Raw genomic sequence first — 20,714 nt, forward strand, 5'->3', positions numbered from 1 at the left:
AAGCGCAAGTGCATGCCCGCATTCGAGACGAGGACTGACTCCCCTGGGGAGACTCCAGAAGTACCCCAAGATCCATGTCAGCACTGGAGAGGAATCCTCAGATTCCGGCCCCGACTCCACACAAGGTCTTAGGCCCCGGCATCGACGGGAGAGGAATCCCGAGAGGCCCCCGAGGAACTCACATGGGGACTGGCCTTTCCTGAGGCCACCAGAGCGGGTCCCTGAGGTCCCCGTCGTAAGTCGAGAGCACCTGCCGCAACTCGAGAAAATCCAGGAGGTTTTGCCCTCCAGGCAAAATGAGGACCATTTCCGCTGAGGCTTCTCGAAGCTAATCACATCTAACCACTGGAACATCCAAAGGGTCCTTCTCACCCTTGCTGCAACTCAAAAAGTTCCCCGCCATACCCGTCTCCACTCGAGAGGAAGCACGAGGGTCCCGCACACATCCAGGGGAGCCCGGTTTCCGCCTCCTAGCTCGAGATGAGGGATCCATTCCCTGTTTCGGAGGGAAAGAATTCCCGGCGTTCCCGTCGCATCTCAAGAGGAGGCGCTCTCCACAGGAAAGGCGAGAGGAACTCCAGGGTCGTGCCAACATTCCAAGAGACCCCCAGATGTGTCAGTCCATTCCAGAGGAACCTGTTTTCCCTGCACTGCCTTGACGTTCAAGCCGAGGATCCACTCCCACCACGTGTGCACGTGGGACAGCCCTGTGGGAAAGCCTCGTGGGAAAGCCTCGTGGGAAAGACTCGAGTGAAAACCATAGATCCTTTGATCCACGCGGCGGATTGCGTGACACTGCTGCTACCGCTCTGGAGGAAAGCGCAAGTGCATGCCCGCATTCGAGACGAGGACTGACTCCCCTGGGGAGACTCCAGAAGTACCCCAAGATCCATGTCAGCACTGGAGAGGAATCCTCAGGTTCCGGCCCCGACTCCACACAATGTCTTAGGCCCCGGCATCGATGGGAGAGGAATCCCGAGAGGCCCCCGAGGAACTCGCATGGGGACTGGCCTTTCCTGAGGCCACCAGAGCGGGTCCCTGAGGTTCCCGTCGTAAGTCGAGAGCACCTGCCGCAACTCGAGAAAATCCAGGAGGTTTTGCCCTCCAGGCGAGATGAGGCCCATTTCCGCTGAGGCTTCTCGATGCGAATCACGTCTAACCACTGGAACTTCCAAAGGGTCCTTCACACCCTTGCTGCAACTCAAGAAGTTCCCCGACATACCCGTCTCCACTCGAGAGGAAGCACGTGGGGTCCCGCACACATCCAGGGGAGCCCCGTTTCCGCCTCCTAGCTCGAGATGAGGGATCCTTTCCCTGTTTCGTAGGGAAAGAATTCCCGGCGTTCCCGTCGCATCTCAAGAGGAGGCGCTCTACACAGGAAAGGCGAGAGGAACTCCAGGGTCGTGCCAGCATTCCAAGAGTCCCCCAGATGTGTCAGTCCATTCCAGAGGAACCTGTTTTCCCTGCACTGCCTTGACGTTCAAGCCGAGGATCGACTCCCACCACGTGTGCACGTGGGACAGCCCTGTGGGAAAGCCTCGTGGGAAAGCCTCGTGGGAAAGACTCGAGGGAAAACCATAGATCCTTTGATCCACGCGGCGGACTGCGTGACACTGCTGCTACCGCTCTGGAGGAAAGCGCAAGTGCATGCCCGCATTCGAGACGAGGACTGACTCCCCTGGGGAGACTCCAGAAGTACCCCAAGATCCATGTCAGCACTGGAGAGGAATCCTCAGGTTCCGGCCCCGACTCCACACAAGGTCTTAGGCCCCGGCATCGACGGGAGAGGAATCCCGAGAGGACCCCGAGGAACTCGCATGGGGACTGGCCTTTCCTGAGGCCACCAGAGCGGGTCCCTGAGGTCCCCGTCGTAAGTCGAGAGCACCTGGCGCAACTCGAGAAAATCCAGGAGGTTTTGCCCTCCAGGCGAGATGAGGCCCATTTCCGCTGAGGCTTCTCGAGGCTAATCACGTCTAACCACTGGAACTTCCAAAGGGTCCTTCACACCCTTGCTGCAACTCAAGAAGTTCCCCGACATACCCGTCTCCACTCGAAAGGAAGCACGTGGGGTCCCTCACACATCCAGGGGAGCCCCGTTTCCGCCTCCTAGCTCGAGATGAGGGATCCTTTCCCTGTTTCATAGGGAAAGAATTCCCGGCGTTCCCGTCGCATCTCAAGAGGAGGCGCTCTCCACAGGAAAGGCGAGAGGAACTCCAGGGTCGTGCCACCATTCCAAGAGTCCCCCAGATGTGTCAGTCCATTCCAGAGGAACCTGTTTTCCCTGCACTGCCTTGACGTTCAAGCCGAGGATCCACTCCCACCACGTGTGCACGTGGGACAGCGCTGTGGGAAAGCCTCGTGGGAAAGCCTCGTGGGAAAGACTCGAGGGAAAACCATAGATCCTTTGATCCACGCGGCGGACTGCGTGACACTGCTGCTACCGCTCTGGAGGAAAGCGCAAGTGCATGCCCGCATTCGAGACGAGGACTGACTCCCCTGGGGAGACTCCAGAAGTACCCCAAGATCCATGTCAGCACTGGAGAGGAATCCTCAGGTTCCGGCCCCGACTCCACACAAGGTCTTAGGCCCCGGCATCGACGGGAGAGGAATCCCGAGAGGCCCCCGAGGAACTCGCATGGGGACTGGCCTTTCCTGAGGCCACCAGAGCGGGTCCCTGAGGTCCCCGTCGTAAGTCGAGAGCACCTGCCGCAACTCGAGAAAATCCAGGAGGTTTTGCCCTCCAGGCGAGATGAGGCCCATTTCCGCTGAGGCTTCTCGAGGCTAATCACGTCTAACCACTGGAACTTCCAAAGGGTCCTTCACACCCTTGCTGCAACTCAAGAAGTTCCCCGACATACCCGTCTCCACTCGAGAGGAAGCACGTGGGGTCCCGCACACATCCAGGGGAGCCCCGTTTCCGCCTCCTAGCTCGAGATGAGGGATCCTTTCCCTGTTTCGTAGGGAAAGAATTCCCGGCGTTCCCGTCGCATCTCAAGAGGAGGCGCTCTACACAGGAAAGGCGAGAGGAACTCCAGGGTCGTGCCAGCATTCCAAGAGTCCCCCAGATGTGTCAGTCCATTCCAGAGGAACCTGTTTTCCCTGCACTGCCTTGACGTTCAAGCCGAGGATCGACTCCCACCACGTGTGCACGTGGGACAGCCCTGTGGGAAAGCCTCGTGGGAAAGCCTCGTGGGAAAGACTCGAGGGAAAACCATAGATCCTTTGATCCACGCGGCGGACTGCGTGACACTGCTGCTACCGCTCTGGAGGAAAGCGCAAGTGCATGCCCGCATTCGAGACGAGGACTGACTCCCCTGGGGAGACTCCAGAAGTACCCCAAGATCCATGTCAGCACTGGAGAGGAATCCTCAGGTTCCGGCCCCGACTCCACACAAGGTCTTAGGCCCCGGCATCGACGGGAGAGGAATCCTGAGAGGCCCCCGAGGAACTCGCATGGGGACTGGCCTTTCCTGAGGCCACCAGAGCGGGTCCCTGAGGTCCCCGTCGTAAGTCGAGAGCACCTGCCGCAACTCGAGAAAATCCAGGAGGTTTTGCCCTCCAGGCGAGATGAGGCCCATTTCCGCTGAGGCTTCTCGAGGCTAATCACGTCTAACCACTGGAACTTCCAAAGGGTCCTTCACACCCTTGCTGCAACTCAAGAAGTTCCCCGACATACCCGTCTCCACTCGAGAGGAAGCACGTGGGGTCCCGCACACATCCAGGGGAGCCCCGTTTCCGCCTCCTAGCTCGAGATGAGGGATCCTTTCCCTGTTTCGTAGGGAAAGAATTCCCGGCGTTCCCGTCGCATCTCAAGAGGAGGCGCTCTCCACAGGAAAGGCGAGAGGAACTCCAGGGTCGTGCCACCATTCCAAGAGTCCCCAGATGTGTCAGTCCATTCCAGAGGAAACTGTTTTCCCTGCACTGCCTTGACGTTCAAGCCGAGGATCCACTCCCACCACGTGTGCACGTGGGACAGCCCTGTGCGAAAGCCTCGTGGGAAAGCTTCGTGGGAAAGACTCGAGGGAAAACCATAGATCCTTTGATCCACGCGGCGGACTGCGTGACACTGCTGCTGCCGCTCTGGAGGAAAGCGCAAGTGCATGCCCGCATTCGAGACGAGGACTGACTCCCCATGGAAGACTCCAGAAGTACCCCAAGATCCATGTCAGCATTGGAGAGGAATCCTCAGGTTCCGGCCCCGACTCCACACAAGGTCTTAGGCCCCGGCATCGACGGGAGAGGAATCCTGAGAGGCCCCCGAGGAACTCGCATGGGGACTGGCCTTTCCTGAGGCCACCAGAGCGGGTCCCTGAGGTCCCCGTCGTAAGTCGAGAGCAACTGCCGCAACTCGAGAAAATCCAGGAGGTTTTGCCCTCCAGGCGAGATGAGGCCCATTTCCGCTGAGGCTTCTCGAGGCTAATCACGTCTAACCACTGGAACTTCCAAAGGGTCCTTCACACCCTTGCTGCAACACAAGAAGTTCCCCGACATACCCGTCTCCACTCGAGAGGAAGCACGTGGGGTCCCGCACACATCCAGGGGAGCCCCGTTTCCGCCTCCTAGCTCGAGATGAGGGATCCTTTCCCTGTTTCGTAGGGAAAGAATTCCCGGCGTTCCCGTCGCATCTCAAGAGGAGGCGCTCTCCACAGGAAAGGCGAGAGGAACTCCAGGGCCGTGCCACCATTCAAAGAGTCCCCAGATGTATCAGTCCATTCCAGAGGAACCTGTTTTCCCTGCACTGCCTTGACGTTCAAGCCGAGGATCCACTCCCACCACGTGTGCACGTGGGACAGCCCTGTGCGAAAGCCTCGTGGGAAAGCTTCGTGGGAAAGACTCGAGGGAAAACCATAGATCCTTTGATCCACGCGGCGGACTGCGTGACACTGCTGCTACCGCTCTGGAGGAAAGCACAAGTGCATGCCCGCATTCGAGACGAGGACTGACTCCCCTGGGGAGACTCCAGAAGTACCCCAAGATCCATGTCAGCACTGGAGAGGAATCCTCAGGTTCCGGCCCCGACTCCACACAAGGTCTTAGGCCCCGGCATCGACGGGAGAGGAATCCCGAGAGGCCCGCGAGGAATTCGCATGGGGACTGGCCTTTCCTGAGGCCACCAGAGCGGGTCCCTGAGGTCCCCGTCGTAAGTCTAGAGCACCTGCCGCAACTCGAGAAAATCCAGGAGGTTTTGCCCTCCAGGCGAGATGAGGCCCATTTCCGCTGAGGCTTCTCGAGGCTAATCACGTCTAACCACTGGAACTTCCAAAGGGTCCTTCACACCCTTGCTGCAACTCAAGAAGTTCCCCGACATACCCGTCTCCACTCGAGAGGAAGCACGTGGGGTCCCGCACACATCCAGGGGAGCCCCGTTTCCGCCTCCTAGCTCGAGATGAGGGATCCATTCCCTGTTTCGGAGGGAAAGAATTCCCGGCGTTCCCGTCGCATCTCAAGAGGAGGCGCTCTCCACAGGAAAGGCGAGAGGAACTCCAGGGTCGTGCCAACATTCCAAGAGACCCCCAGATGTGTCAGTCCATTCCAGAGGAACCTGTTTTCCCTGCACTGCCTTGACGTTCAAGCCGAGGATCCACTCCCACCACGTGTGCACGTGGGACAGCCCTGTGGGAAAGCCTCGTGGGAAAGCCTCGTGGGAAAGACTCGAGTGAAAACCATAGATCCTTTGATCCACGCGGCGGATTGCGTGACACTGCTGCTACCGCTCTGGAGGAAAGCGCAAGTGCATGCCCGCATTCGAGACGAGGACTGACTCCCCTGGGGAGACTCCAGAAGTACCCCAAGATCCATGTCAGCACTGGAGAGGAATCCTCAGGTTCCGGCCCCGACTCCACACAAGGTCTTAGGCCCCGGCATCGACGGGAGAGGAATCCCGAGAGGCCCCCGAGGAACTCGCATGGGGACTGGCCTTTCCTGAGGCCACTAGAGCGGGTCCCTGAGGTCCCCGTCGTAGGTCGAGAGCACCTGCCGCAACTCGAGAAAATCCAGGAGGTTTTGCCCTCCAGGCGAGATGAGGCCCATTTCCGCTGATTATTCTCGAGGCTAATCACGTCTAACCACTGGAAATTCCAAAGGGTCCTTCACACCCTTGCTGCAACTCAAGCAGTTCCGGAACATACCCGTCTCCACTCGAGAGGAAGCACGTGGGGTCCCGCACACATCCAGGGGAGCCCCGTTTCCGCCTCCTAGCTCGAGATGAGGGATCCTTTCCCTGTTTCGTAGGGAAAGAATTCCCGGCGTTCCCGTCGCATCTCAAGAGGTGGCGCTCTCCACAGGAAAGGCGAGAGGAACTCCAGGATCGTGGCACCATTCCAAGAGACCCCCAGATGTGTCAGTCCATTCCAGAGGAACCTGTTTTCCCTGCACTGCCTTGACGTTCAAGCCGAGGATCGACTCCCACCACGTGTGCACGTGGGACAGCCCTGTGGGAAAGCCTCGTGGGAAAGCCTCGTGGGAAAGACTCGAGGGAAAACCATAGATCCTTTGATCCACGCGGCGGACTGCGTGACACTGCTGCTACCGCTCTGGAGGAAAGCGCAAGTGCATGCCCGCATTCGAGACGAGGACTGACTCCCCTGGGGAGACTCCAGGAGTACCCCAAGATCCATGTCAGCACTGGAGAGGAATCCTCAGGTTCCGGCCCCGACTCCACACAATGTCTTAGGCCCCGGCATCGATGGGAGAGGAATCCCGAGAGGCCCCCGAGGAACTCGCATGGGGACTGGCCTTTCCTGAGGCCACCAGAGCGGGTCCCTGAGGTTCCCGTCGTAAGTCGAGAGCACCTGCCGCAACTCGAGAAAATCCAGGAGGTTTTGCCCTCCAGGCGAGATGAGGCCCATTTCCGCTGAGGCTTCTCGATGCGAATCACGTCTAACCACTGGAACTTCCAAAGGGTCCTTCACACCCTTGCTGCAACTCAAGAAGTTCCCCGACATACCCGTCTCCACTCGAGAGGAAGCACGTGGGGTCCCGCACACATCCAGGGGAGCCCCGTTTCCGCCTCCTAGCTCGAGATGAGGGATCCTTTCCCTGTTTCGTAGGGAAAGAATTCCCGGCGTTCCCGTCGCATCTCAAGAGGAGGCGCTCTACACAGGAAAGGCGAGAGGAACTCCAGGGTCGTGCCAGCATTCCAAGAGTCCCCCAGATGTGTCAGTCCATTCCAGAGGAACCTGTTTTCCCTGCACTGCCTTGACGTTCAAGCCGAGGATCGACTCCCACCACGTGTGCACGTGGGACAGCCCTGTGGGAAAGCCTCGTGGGAAAGCCTCGTGGGAAAGACTCGAGGGAAAACCATAGATCCTTTGATCCACGCGGCGGACTGCGTGACACTGCTGCTACCGCTCTGGAGGAAAGCGCAAGTGCATGCCCGCATTCGAGACGAGGACTGACTCCCCTGGGGAGACTCCAGAAGTACCCCAAGATCCATGTCAGCACTGGAGAGGAATCCTCAGGTTCCGGCCCCGACTCCACACAAGGTCTTAGGCCCCGGCATCGACGGGAGAGGAATCCCGAGAGGACCCCGAGGAACTCGCATGGGGACTGGCCTTTCCTGAGGCCACCAGAGCGGGTCCCTGAGGTCCCCGTCGTAAGTCGAGAGCACCTGGCGCAACTCGAGAAAATCCAGGAGGTTTTGCCCTCCAGGCGAGATGAGGCCCATTTCCGCTGAGGCTTCTCGAGGCTAATCACGTCTAACCACTGGAACTTCCAAAGGGTCCTTCACACCCTTGCTGCAACTCAAGAAGTTCCCCGACATACCCGTCTCCACTCGAAAGGAAGCACGTGGGGTCCCTCACACATCCAGGGGAGCCCCGTTTCCGCCTCCTAGCTCGAGATGAGGGATCCTTTCCCTGTTTCATAGGGAAAGAATTCCCGGCGTTCCCGTCGCATCTCAAGAGGAGGCGCTCTCCACAGGAAAGGCGAGAGGAACTCCAGGGTCGTGCCACCATTCCAAGAGTCCCCCAGATGTGTCAGTCCATTCCAGAGGAACCTGTTTTCCCTGCACTGCCTTGACGTTCAAGCCGAGGATCCACTCCCACCACGTGTGCACGTGGGACAGCGCTGTGGGAAAGCCTCGTGGGAAAGCCTCGTGGGAAAGACTCGAGGGAAAACCATAGATCCTTTGATCCACGCGGCGGACTGCGTGACACTGCTGCTACCGCTCTGGAGGAAAGCGCAAGTGCATGCCCGCATTCGAGACGAGGACTGACTCCCCTGGGGAGACTCCAGAAGTACCCCAAGATCCATGTCAGCACTGGAGAGGAATCCTCAGGTTCCGGCCCCGACTCCACACAAGGTCTTAGGCCCCGGCATCGACGGGAGAGGAATCCCGAGAGGCCCCCGAGGAACTCGCATGGGGACTGGCCTTTCCTGAGGCCACCAGAGCGGGTCCCTGAGGTCCCCGTCGTAAGTCGAGAGCACCTGCCGCAACTCGAGAAAATCCAGGAGGTTTTGCCCTCCAGGCGAGATGAGGCCCATTTCCGCTGAGGCTTCTCGAGGCTAATCACGTCTAACCACTGGAACTTCCAAAGGGTCCTTCACACCCTTGCTGCAACTCAAGAAGTTCCCCGACATACCCGTCTCCACTCGAGAGGAAGCACGTGGGGTCCCGCACACATCCAGGGGAGCCCCGTTTCCGCCTCCTAGCTCGAGATGAGGGATCCTTTCCCTGTTTCGTAGGGAAAGAATTCCCGGCGTTCCCGTCGCATCTCAAGAGGAGGCGCTCTACACAGGAAAGGCGAGAGGAACTCCAGGGTCGTGCCAGCATTCCAAGAGTCCCCCAGATGTGTCAGTCCATTCCAGAGGAACCTGTTTTCCCTGCACTGCCTTGACGTTCAAGCCGAGGATCGACTCCCACCACGTGTGCACGTGGGACAGCCCTGTGGGAAAGCCTCGTGGGAAAGCCTCGTGGGAAAGACTCGAGGGAAAACCATAGATCCTTTGATCCACGCGGCGGACTGCGTGACACTGCTGCTACCGCTCTGGAGGAAAGCGCAAGTGCATGCCCGCATTCGAGACGAGGACTGACTCCCCTGGGGAGACTCCAGAAGTACCCCAAGATCCATGTCAGCACTGGAGAGGAATCCTCAGGTTCCGGCCCCGACTCCACACAAGGTCTTAGGCCCCGGCATCGACGGGAGAGGAATCCCGAGAGGACCCCGAGGAACTCGCATGGGGACTGGCCTTTCCTGAGGCCACCAGAGCGGGTCCCTGAGGTCCCCGTCGTAAGTCGAGAGCACCTGGCGCAACTCGAGAAAATCCAGGAGGTTTTGCCCTCCAGGCGAGATGAGGCCCATTTCCGCTGAGGCTTCTCGAGGCTAATCACGTCTAACCACTGGAACTTCCAAAGGGTCCTTCACACCCTTGCTGCAACTCAAGAAGTTCCCCGACATACCCGTCTCCACTCGAAAGGAAGCACGTGGGGTCCCTCACACATCCAGGGGAGCCCCGTTTCCGCCTCCTAGCTCGAGATGAGGGATCCTTTCCCTGTTTCATAGGGAAAGAATTCCCGGCGTTCCCGTCGCATCTCAAGAGGAGGCGCTCTCCACAGGAAAGGCGAGAGGAACTCCAGGGTCGTGCCACCATTCCAAGAGTCCCCCAGATGTGTCAGTCCATTCCAGAGGAACCTGTTTTCCCTGCACTGCCTTGACGTTCAAGCCGAGGATCGACTCCCACCACGTGTGCACGTGGGACAGCCCTGTGGGAAAGCCTCGTGGGAAAGCCTCGTGGGAAAGACTCGAGGGAAAACCATAGATCCTTTGATCCACGCGGCGGACTGCGTGACACTGCTGCTACCGCTCTGGAGGAAAGCGCAAGTGCATGCCCGCATTCGAGACGAGGACTGACTCCCCTGGGGAGACTCCAGAAGTACCCCAAGATCCATGTCAGCACTGGAGAGGAATCCTCAGGTTCCGGCCCCGACTCCACACAAGGTCTTAGGCCCCGGCATCGACGGGAGAGGAATCCCGAGAGGTCCCCGAGGAACTCGCATGGGGACTGGCCTTTCCTGAGGCCACCAGAGCGGGTCCCTGAGGTCCCCGTCGTAAGTCGAGAGCACCTGCCGCAACTCGAGACAATCCAGGAGGTTTTGCCCTCCAGGCGAGATGAGGCCCATTTCCGCTGAGGCTTCTCGAGGCTAATCACGTCTAACCACTGGAACTTCCAAAGGGTCCTTCACACCCTTGCTGCAACTCAAGAAGTTCCCCGACATACCCGTCTCCACTCGAGAGGAAGCACGTGGGGTCCCGCACACATCCAGGGGAGCCCCGTTTCCGCCTCCTAGCTCGAGATGAGGGATCCTTTCCCTGTTTCGTAGGGAAAGAATTCCCGGCGTTCCCGTCGCATCTCAAGAGGAGGCGCTCTCCACAGGAAAGGCGAGAGGAACTCCAGGGTCGTGCCACCATTCCAAGAGTCCCCCAGATGTGTCAGTCCATTCCAGAGGAACCTGTTTTCCCTGCACTGCCTTGACGTTCAAGCCGAGGATCGACTCCCACCACGTGTGCACGTGGGACAGCCTTGTGGGAAAGCCTCGTGGGAAAGCCTCTTGGGAAAGACTCGAGGGAAAACCATAGATCCTTTGATCCACGCGGCGGACTGCGTGACACTGCTGCTACCGCTCTGGAGGAAAGCGCAAGTGCATGCCCGCATTCGAGACGAGGACTGACTCCCCTGGGGAGACTCCAGAAGTACCCCAAGATCCATGTCAGCACTGGAGAGGAATCCTCAGGTTCCGGCCCCGACTCCACACAAGGTCTAAGGCCCCGGCATCGACGGGAGAGGAATCCCGAGAGGCCCCCGAGGAACTCGCATGGGGACTGGCCTTTCCTGAGGCCACCAGAGCGGGTCCCTGAGGTCCCCGTCGAAAGTCGAGAGCACCTGCCGCAACTCGAGAAAATCCAGGAGGTTTTGCCCTCCAGGCGAGATGAGGCCCATTTCCGCTGAGGCTTCTCGAGGCTAATCACGTCTAACCACTGGAACTTCCAAAGGGTCCTTCACACCCTTGCTGCATCTCAAGAAGTTCCCCGACATACCCGTCTCCACTCGAGAGGAAGCACGTGGGGTCCCGCACACATCCAGGGGAGCCCCGTTTCCGCCTCCTAGCTCGAGATGAGGGATCCTTCCCCTGTTTGGTAGGGAAAGAATTCCCGGCGTTCCCGTCGCATCTCAAGAGGAGGCGCTCTCCACAGGAAAGGCGAGAGGAACTCCAGGGTCGTGCCACCATTCCAAGAGTCCCCCAGATGTGTCAGTCCATTCCAGAGGAACCTGTTTTCCCTGCACTGCCTTGACGTTCAAGCCGAGGATCGACTCCCACCACGTGTGCACGTGGGACAGCCTTGTGGGAAAGCCTCGTGGGAAAGCATCGTGGGAAAGACTCGAGGGAAAACCATAGATCCTTTGATCCACGCGGCGGACTGCGTGACACTGCTGCTACCGCTCTGGAGGAAAGCGCAAGTGCATGCCCGCATTCGAGACGAGGACTGACTCCCCTGGGGAGACTCCAGAAGTACCCCAAGATCCATGTCAGCACTGGAGAGGAATCCTCAGGTTCCGGCCCTGACTCCACACAAGGTCTTAGGCCCCGGCATCGACGGGAGAGGAATCCCGAGAGGACCCCGAGGAACTCGCATGGGGACTGGCCTTTCCTGAGGCCACCAGAGCGGGTCCCTGAGGTCCCCGTCGTAAGTCGAGAGCACCTGCCGCAACTCGAGAAAATCCAGGAGGTTTTGCCCTCCAGGAGAGATGAGGCCCATTTCTGCTGAGGCTTCTCGAGGCTAATCACGTCTAACCACTGGAACTTCCAAAGGGTCCTTCACACCCTTGCTGCAACTCAAGAAGTTCCCCGACATACCCGTCTCCACTCGAGAGGAAGCACGTGGGGTCCCGCACACATCCAGGGGAGCCCCGTTTCCGCCTCCTAGCTCGAGATGAGGGATCCTTTCCCTGTTTCCTAGGGAAAGAATTCCCGGCGTTCCCGTCGCATCTCAAGAGGAGGCGCTCTCCACAGGAAAGGCGAGAGGAACTCCAGGGTCGTGCTACCATTCCAAGAGTCCCCCAGATGTGTCAGTCCATTCCAGAGGAACCTGTTTTCCCTGCACTGCCTTGACGTTCAAGCCGAGGATCGACTCCCACCACGTGTGCACGTGGGACAGCCCTGTGGGAAAGCCTCGTGGGAAAGCCTCGTGGGAAAGACTCGAGGGAAAACCATAGATCCTTTGATCCACGCGGCGGACTGCGTGACACTGCTGCTACCGCTCTGGAGGAAAGCGCAAGTGCATGCCCGCATTCGAGACGAGGACTGACTCCCCTGGGGAGACTCCAGAAGTACCCCAAGATCCATGTCAGCATTGGAGAGGAATCCTCAGGTTCCGGCCCCTACTCCACACAAGGTCTTAGGCCCCGGCATCGACGGGAGAGGAATCCTGAGAGGCCCCCGAGGAACTCGCATGGGGACTGGCCTTTCCTGAGGCCACCAGAGCGGGTCCCTGAGGTCCCCGTCGTAATTCGAGAGCACCTGCCGCAACTCGAGAAAATCCAGGAGGTTTTGCCCTCCAGGCGAGATGAGGCCCATTTCCGCTGAGGCTTCTCGAGGCTAATCACGTCTAACCACTGGAACTTCCAAAGGGTCCTTCACACCCTTGCTGCAACTCAAGAAGTTCCCCGACATACCCGTCTGCACTCGAGAGGAAGCACGTGGGGTCCCGCACACATCCAGGGAGCCCCGTTTCCGCCTCCTAGCTCGAGATGAGGGATCCTTTCCCTGTTTCATAGGGAAAGAATTCCCGGCGTTCCCGTCGCATCTCAAGAGGAGGCGCTCTCCACAGGAAAGGCGAGAGGAACTCCAGGTTCGTGCCACCATTCCAAGAGTCCCCCAGATGTGTCAGTCCATTCCAGAGGAACCTGTTTTCCCTGCACTGCCTTGAGGTTCAAGCCGAGGTTCCATTCCCACCACGTGTGCACGTGGGACAGCCCTGTGGGAAAGCCTCGTGGGAAAGCCTCGTGGGAAAGACTCGAGGGAAAACCATAGATCCTTTGATCCACGCGGCGGACTGCGTGACACTGCTGCTACCGCTCTGGAGGAAGGCGCAAGTGCATGCCCGCATTCGAGACGAGGACTGACTCCCCTGGGGAGACTCCAGAAGTACCCCAAGATCCATGTCAGCACTGGAGAGGAATCCTCAGGTTCCGGCCCCGACTCCACACAAGGTCTTAGGCCCCGGCATCGACGGGAGAGGAATCCCGAGAGGCCCCCGAGGAACTCGCATGGGGACTGGCCTTTCCTGAGGCCACCAGAGCGGGTCCCTGACGTCCCCGTCGTAAGTCGGGAGCACCTGCCGCAACTCGAGAAAATCCAGGAGGTTTTGCCCTCCAGGCGAGATGAGGCCCATTTCCGCTGAGGCTTCTCGAGGCTAATCACATCTAACCACTGGAACTTCCAAAGGGTCCTTCACACCCTTGCTGCAACTCAAGAAGTTCCCCGACATACCCGTCTCCACTCGAGAGGAAGCACATGGGGTCCCGCACACATCCAGGGGAGCCCCGTTTCCGCCTCCTAGCTCGAGATGAGAGATCCTTTCCCTGTTTCATAGGGAAAGAATTCCCGGCGTTCCCGTCGCATCTCAAGAGGAGGCGCTCTCCACAGGAAAGGCGAGAGGAACTCCAGGGTCGTGCCACCATTCCAAGAGTCCCCCAGATGTGTCAGTCCATTCCAGAGGAACCTGTTTTCCCTGCACTGCCTTGACGTTCAAGCCGAGGATCCACTCCCACCACGTGTGCACGTGGGACAGCCCTGTGGGAAAGCCTCGTGGGAAAGCCTCGTGGGAAAGACTCGAGGGAAAACCATAGATCCTTTGATCCACGCGGCGGACTGCGTGACACTGCTGCTACCGCTCTGGAGGAAAGCGCAAGTGCATGCCCGCATTCGAGACGAGGACTGACTCCCCTGGGGAGACTCCAGAAGTACCCCAAGATCCATGTCAGCACTGGAGAGGAATCCTCAGGTTCCGGCCCCGACTCCACACAAGGTCTTAGGCCCCGGCATCGACGGGAGAGGAATCCCGAGAGGCCCCGGAGGAACTCGCATGGGGACTGGCCTTTCCTGAGGCCACCAGAGCGGGTCCCTGATGTCCCCGTCGTAAGTCGAGAGCATCTGCCGCAACTCGAGAAAATCCAGGAGGTTTTGCCCTCCAGGCGAGATGAGGCCCATTTCCGATGAGGCTTCTCGAGGCTAATCACGTCTAACCACTGGAACTTCCAAAGGGTCCTTCACACCCTTGCTGCAACTCAAGAAGTTCCCCGACATACCCGTCTCTACTCGAGAGGAAGCACGTGGGGTCCCGCACACATCCAGGGGAGCCCCGTTTCTGCCTCCTAGCTCGAGATGAGGGATCCTTTCCCTGTTTCGTAGGGAAACAATTCCCGACGTTCCCGTCGCATCTCAAGAGGAGGCGCTCTCCACAGGAAAGGCGAGAGGAACTCCAGGGTCGTGCCACCATTCCAAGAGTCCCCCAGATGTGTCAGTCCATTCCAGAGGAACCTGTTTTCCCTGCACTGCCTTGACGTTCAAGCCGAGGATCGACTCCCACCACGTGTGCACGTGGGACAGCCCTGTGGGAAAGCCTCGTGGGAAAGCCTCGTGGGAAAGACTCGAGGAAAAACCATAGATCCTTTGATCCACGCGGCGGACTGCGTGACACTGCTGCTACCGCTCTGGAGGAAAGCGCAAGTGCATGCCCGCATTCGAGACGAGGACTGACTCCCCTGGGGAGAATCCAGAAGTACCCCAAGATCCATGTCAGCACTGGAGAGGAATCCGCAGGTTCCGGCCCCGACTCCACACAAGGTCTTAGGCCCCGGCATCGACGGGAGAGGAATCCCGAGAGGCCCCCGAGGAACTCCCATGGGGACTGGCCTTTCCTGAGGCCACCGGAGCGGGTCCCTGTGGTCCCCGTCGTAAGTCGAGAGCACCTGGCGCAACTCGAGAAAATCCAGGAGGTTTTGCCCTCCAGGCGAGATGAGGCCCATTTCCGCTGAGGCTTCTCGAGGCTAATCACGTCTAACCACTGGAACTTCCAAAGGGTCTTTCACACCCTTGCTGCAACTCAAGAAGTTCCCCGACATACCCGTCTCCACTCGAGAGGAAGCACGTGGGTCCCGCACACATCCAGGGGAGCCCCGTTTCCGCCTCCTAGCTCGAGATGAGGGATCCTTTCCCTGTTTCGTAGGGAAAGAATTCCCGGAGTTCCCGTCGCATCTCAAGAGGAGGCGCTCTCCACAGGAAAGGTGAGAGGAACTCCAGGGTCGTGACACCATTCCAAGAGTCCCCAGATGTGTCAGTCCATTCCAGAGGAACCTGTTTTCCCTGCACTTCCTTGACGTTCAAGCCGAGGATCGACTCCCACCACGTGTGCACGTGGGACAGCCCTGTGGGAAAGCCTCGTGGGAAAGCCTCGTGGGAAAGACTCGAGGGAAAACCATAGATCCTTTGCTCCAAGCATCGGACTGCGTGACACTGCTGCTACCGCTCTGGAGGAAAGCGCAAGTGCATGCCCGCATTCGAGACGTGGACTGACTCCCCTGGGGAGACTCCAGAAGTACCCCAAGATCCATGTCAGCACTGGAGAGGAATCCTCAGGTTCCGGCCCCGACTCCACACAAGGTCTTAGGCCCCGGCATCGACGGGAGAGGAATCCCGAGAGGCCCTCGAGGAACTCGCATGGGGACTGGCCTTTCCTGAGGCCACCAGAGCGGGTCCCTGAGGTCCCCGTCGTAAGTCGAGAGCACCTGCCGAAACTCGAGAAAATCCAGGAGGTTTTGCCCTCCAGGCGAGATGAGGCCCATTTACGCTGAGGCTTCTCGAGGCCAATCACATCTAACCACTGGAACTTCCAAAGGGTCCTTCACACCCTTGTTGCAACTCAAGAAGTTCCCAGACATACCCGTCTGCACTCGAGAGGAAGCATGTGGTGTCCCGCACACATCGAGGGGAGCCCCGTTTCCGCCTCCTAGCTCGAGATGAGGGATCCTTTCCCTGTTTCGAAGGGAAAGAATTCCCGGCGTTCCCGTCACATCTCAAGAGGAGGCGCTCTCCACAGGAAAGGCGAGAGGAACTCCAGGTTCGTGCCACCATTCCAAGAGTCCCCCAGATGTGTCAGTCCATTCCAGAGGAACCTGTTTTCCCTGCACTGCCTTGAGGTTCAAGCCGAGGTTCCATTCCCACCACGTGTGCACGTGGGACAGCCCTGTGGGAAAGCCTCGTGGGAAAGCCTCGTGGGAAAGACTCGAGGGAAAACCATAGATCCTTTGATCCACGCGGCGGACTGCGTGACACTGCTGCTACCGCTCTGGAGGAAGGCGCAAGTGCATGCCCGCATTCGAGACGAGGACTGACTCCCCTGGGGAGACTCCAGAAGTACCCCAAGATCCATGTCAGCACTGGAGAGGAATCCTCAGGTTCCGGCCCCGACTCCACACAAGGTCTTAGGCCCCGGCATCGACGGGAGAGGAATCCCGAGAGGCCCCCGAGGAACTCGCATGGGGACTGGCCTTTCCTGAGGCCACCAGAGCGGGTCCCTGACGTCCCCGTCGTAAGTCGGGAGCACCTGCCGCAACTCGAGAAAATCCAGGAGGTTTTGCCCTCCAGGCGAGATGAGGCCCATTTCCGCTGAGGCTTCTCGAGGCTAATCACATCTAACCACTGGAACTTCCAAAGGGTCCTTCACACCCTTGCTGCAACTCAAGAAGTTCCCCGACATACCCGTCTCCACTCGAGAGGAAGCACATGGGGTCCCGCACACATCCAGGGGAGCCCCGTTTCCGCCTCCTAGCTCGAGATGAGAGATCCTTTCCCTGTTTCATAGGGAAAGAATTCCCGGCGTTCCCGTCGCATCTCAAGAGGAGGCGCTCTCCACAGGAAAGGCGAGAGGAACTCCAGGGTCGTGCCACCATTCCAAGAGTCCCCCAGATGTGTCAGTCCATTCCAGAGGAACCTGTTTTCCCTGCACTGCCTTGACGTTCAAGCCGAGGATCCACTCCCACCACGTGTGCACGTGGGACAGCCCTGTGGGAAAGCCTCGTGGGAAAGCCTCGTGGGAAAGACTCGAGGGAAAACCATAGATCCTTTGATCCACGCGGCGGACTGCGTGACACTGCTGCTACCGCTCTGGAGGAAAGCGCAAGTGCATGCCCGCATTCGAGACGAGGACTGACTCCCCTGGGGAGACTCCAGAAGTACCCCAAGATCCATGTCAGCACTGGAGAGGAATCCTCAGGTTCCGGCCCCGACTCCACACAAGGTCTTAGGCCCCGGCATCGACGGGAGAGGAATCCCGAGAGGCCCCGGAGGAACTCGCATGGGGACTGGCCTTTCCTGAGGCCACCAGAGCGGGTCCCTGATGTCCCCGTCGTAAGTCGAGAGCATCTGCCGCAACTCGAGAAAATCCAGGAGGTTTTGCCCTCCAGGCGAGATGAGGCCCATTTCCGATGAGGCTTCTCGAGGCTAATCACGTCTAACCACTGGAACTTCCAAAGGGTCCTTCACACCCTTGCTGCAACTCAAGAAGTTCCCCGACATACCCGTCTCTACTCGAGAGGAAGCACGTGGGGTCCCGCACACATCCAGGGGAGCCCCGTTTCTGCCTCCTAGCTCGAGATGAGGGATCCTTTCCCTGTTTCGTAGGGAAACAATTCCCGACGTTCCCGTCGCATCTCAAGAGGAGGCGCTCTCCACAGGAAAGGCGAGAGGAACTCCAGGGTCGTGCCACCATTCCAAGAGTCCCCCAGATGTGTCAGTCCATTCCAGAGGAACCTGTTTTCCCTGCACTGCCTTGACGTTCAAGCCGAGGATCGACTCCCACCACGTGTGCACGTGGGACAGCCCTGTGGGAAAGCCTCGTGGGAAAGCCTCGTGGGAAAGACTCGAGGAAAAACCATAGATCCTTTGATCCACGCGGCGGACTGCGTGACACTGCTGCTACCGCTCTGGAGGAAAGCGCAAGTGCATGCCCGCATTCGAGACGAGGACTGACTCCCCTGGGGAGAATCCAGAAGTACCCCAAGATCCATGTCAGCACTGGAGAGGAATCCGCAGGTTCCGGCCCCGACTCCACACAAGGTCTTAGGCCCCGGCATCGACGGGAGAGGAATCCCGAGAGGCCCCCGAGGAACTCCCATGGGGACTGGCCTTTCCTGAGGCCACCGGAGCGGGTCCCTGTGGTCCCCGTCGTAAGTCGAGAGCACCTGGCGCAACTCGAGAAAATCCAGGAGGTTTTGCCCTCCAGGCGAGATGAGGCCCATTTCCGCTGAGGCTTCTCGAGGCTAATCACGTCTAACCACTGGAACTTCCAAAGGGTCTTTCACACCCTTGCTGCAACTCAAGAAGTTCCCCGACATACCCGTCTCCACTCGAGAGGAAGCACGTGGGTCCCGCACACATCCAGGGGAGCCCCGTTTCCGCCTCCTAGCTCGAGATGAGGGATCCTTTCCCTGTTTCGTAGGGAAAGAATTCCCGGAGTTCCCGTCGCATCTCAAGAGGAGGCGTTCTCCACAGGAAAGGTGAGAGGAACTCCAGGGTCGTGACACCATTCCAAGAGTCCCCAGATGTGTCAGTCCATTCCAGAGGAACCTGTTTTCCCTGCACTTCCTTGACTTTCAAGCCGAGGATCGACTCCCACCACGTGTGCACGTGGGACAGCCCTGTGGGAAAGCCTCGTGGGAAAGCCTCGTGGGAAAGACTCGAGGGAAAACCATAGATCCTTTGCTCCAAGCATCGGACTGCGTGACACTGCTGCTACCGCTCTGGAGGAAAGCGCAAGTGCATGCCCGCATTCGAGACGTGGACTGACTCCCCTGGGGAGACTCCAGAAGTACCCCAAGATCCATGTCAGCACTGGAGAGGAATCCTCAGGTTCCGGCCCCGACTCCACACAAGGTCTTAGGCCCCGGCATCGACGGGAGAGGAATCCCGAGAGGCCCTCGAGGAACTCGCATGGGGACTGGCCTTTCCTGAGGCCACCAGAGCGGGTCCCTGAGGTCCCCGTCGTAAGTCGAGAGCACCTGCCGAAACTCGAGAAAATCCAGGAGGTTTTGCCCTCCAGGCGAGATGAGGCCCATTTACGCTGAGGCTTCTCGAGGCCAATCACATCTAACCACTGGAACTTCCAAAGGGTCCTTCACACCCTTGTTGCAACTCAAGAAGTTCCCAGACATACCCGTCTGCACTCGAGAGGAAGCATGTGGTGTCCCGCACACATCGAGGGGAGCCCCGTTTCCGCCTCCTAGCTCGAGATGAGGGATCCTTTCCCTGTTTCGAAGGGAAAGAATTCCCGGCGTTCCCGTCACATCTCAAGGAGAGGCGCTCTCCACAGGAAAGGCGAGAGGAACTCCAGGGTCGTGCCACCATTCCAAGAGTCCCCCAGATGTGTCAGTCCATTCCAGAGGAACCTGTTTTCCCTGCACTGCCTTGACGTTCAAGCCGAGGATCGACTCCCACCACGTGTGCACGTGGGACAGCCCTGTGGGAAAGCCTCGTGGGAAAGCCTCGTGGGAAAGACTCGAGGGAAAACCATAGATCCTTTGATCCACGCGGCGGACTGCGTGACACTGCTGCTACCGCTCTGGAGGAAAGCGAAAGTGCATGCCCGCATTCGAGACGAGGACTGACTCCCCTGGGGAGACTCCAGAAGTACCCCAAGATCCATGTCAGCACTGGAGAGGAATCCTCAGGTTCCGGCCCCGACTCCACACAAGGTTTTAGGCCCCGGCAACGACGGGAGAGGAATCCCGAGAGGCCCCCGAGGAACTCGCATGGGGACTGGCCTTTCCTGAGGCCACCAGAGCGTGTCCCTGAGGTCCGCGTCGTAAGTCGAGAGCACCTGGCGCAACTCGAGAAAATCCAGGAGGTTTTGCCCTCCAGGCGAGATGAGGCCCATTTCCGCTGAGGCTTCTCGAGGCTAATCACGTCTAACCACTGGAACTTCCAAAGGGTCCTTCACACCCTTGCTGCAACTCAAGAAGTTCCCCGACATACCCGTCTCCACTCGAGAGGAAGCACGTGGGTCCCGCACACATCCAGGGGAGCCCCGTTTCCGCCTCTTAGCTCGAGATGAGGGATCCTTTCCCTGTTTCGTAGGGAAAGAATTCCCGGCGTTCCCGTCGCATCTCAAGAGGAGGCGCTCTCCACAGGAAAGGCGAGAGGAACTCCAGGGTCGTGCCACCATTCCAAGAGTCCCCCAGATGTGTCAGTCCATTCCAGAGGAACCTGTTTTCCCTGCACTGCCTTGACGTTCAAGCCGAGGATCGACTCCCACCACGTGTGCTCGTGGGACAGCCCTGTGGGAAAGCCTCGTGGGAAAGCCTCGTGGGAAAGACTCGAGGGAAAACCATAGATCCTTTGATCCACGCGGCGGACTGCGTGACACTGCTGCTACCGCTCTGGAGGAAAGCGCAAGTGCATGCCCGCATTCGAGACGAGGACTGACTCCCCTGGGGAGACTCCAGAAGTACCCCAAGATCCATGTCAGCACTGGAGAGGAATCCTCAGGTTCCGGCCCCGACTCCACACAAGGTCTTAGGCCCCGGCATCGACGGGAGAGGAATCCCGAGAGGCCCCCGAGGAACTCGCATGGGGACTGGCCTTTCCTGAGGCCACCAGAGCGGGTCCCTGAGGTCCCCGTCGTAAGTCGAGAGGACCTGCCGCAACTCGAGAAAATCCA

This window comes from Ovis canadensis, chromosome 10 (genome assembly GCF_042477335.2).
Source record: "Ovis canadensis isolate MfBH-ARS-UI-01 breed Bighorn chromosome 10, ARS-UI_OviCan_v2, whole genome shotgun sequence".
Classification (NCBI taxonomy): Eukaryota; Metazoa; Chordata; class Mammalia; order Artiodactyla; family Bovidae; genus Ovis; species Ovis canadensis.